This window comes from Helobdella robusta, assembly GCF_000326865.2.
Source record: "Helobdella robusta unplaced genomic scaffold HELROscaffold_1, whole genome shotgun sequence".
Lineage (NCBI taxonomy): Eukaryota > Metazoa > Annelida > Clitellata > Rhynchobdellida > Glossiphoniidae > Helobdella > Helobdella robusta.
In genome coordinates, this window is record NW_008703570.1 from 13,417,407 (window position 1) to 13,418,962 (window position 1,556).

Below are 1,556 nucleotides of genomic sequence, written 5' to 3' on the forward strand. Positions count from 1 at the left end.
CCGATCACAAGCGTCTAATTCATCATCGTCATCACCCTCTTCGTCATCATCAACAACATCAGCATCACCACCATCAACGTTATCATCATTTTATATCGAAATCGTAATCATCATCATCATTTTTATCATCATCATCATTATTCTTCCGTCATTGTCTTCTTTATCATTTCAGTTGCTGCTTGTACATCTCCAATCTGACATCGAATAGCTGAACAGCTAAAGGTTTATTTTTAATTTTTCAGAAATAATTTTTTTTTAATAAATTTGAATACAGTTTGAATGGACTTGAATAAATTTGAATAAATTTAAATAAATTTCGATGAATTTAAATGACTAAATAATTTTGAATGTTCAATAACCAAAATGATCTATCAGAATTTTAGATAATTATTAAGTATTTTTAATTCTAAATCAGCCCATAATTTTAAAAAACCAAAACCATATTTAAAAAGAGATGTCATTAACTATTTTTCAACACAAATTCAAACAAAAAATTTCGTTTTCGGCCGAACTTTTAGTGCAGAATTAATTTCAAAACCCGAACCCATTAAAAATTAAAAAAAAAAAAAATCTTTGTAGCGCTTTATTTTCTCAGCCTTCCTCCTCCCCATGTTCATTATATCTTTGTCATGTTTGTTAACAATCTTCATTGACCAAAGACAACCGCAGATTAATAAGCAGCAAAGAATAGCAACATCATCACCGACAAGAAGACTTTACAAACAAAGATTATGAATAGAACCAAGATATATTAATTAAACGAACCGGACCAAGCAAAATAAAGACACTTTGCACACACAGAGAATTGTAAAACTTTGAATATTCCCTAAATAAGCGGTGGTGACGTTTAAAATCGAAATAGGATCTATTTACGCTTCATCATGAACGCCAACGATTTCCTTATTAATTTTAATAGTTATAAAATTACAGTAAGGAATATTGAAAAGCTTAACCGTAAACTTTTAAAAGCTTAAAATTCGATAGATTTTATCAAGCATATATAATTAATATTGTTGTATTATGATATTTCCGGCTTTCTCTGCAGTCGATCCTGGTTACTTGTAACCGGCGCCCATGTCATTATACCAATCAGTAGCCAACAATTTATGGGTGGTGTATATATATATATATATATATATATATATATATATATATATATATATATACATATATTTGTATGTTAAACGATGATGATGATGACGGCGACGATGATGATTATGATAAAGATGATGATGAGGATGATGATGATGATGAGGATGATGATGATGATGATGACGATGATGATGATGACGGTACAACGATGATGACGTTGATGCTTTCTTGTCTAGCGTCATATGGATGGTTAAATTGATTGACTGATTAGTTGGTCGGTTAGACAGTTGGTTGACTAAATGGGTGACTGATTGGTTGATTGATTGATTTGTTGATTGATCGAATGATGTTCTGTGATCGATTGACTGAGGGTTTGTTTTGAATGAACGAACAAACGAACGAACGAACGAACGAATGAATGAATGAACGAACAAACGAACAAACGAACGAACAAACGAATGAAT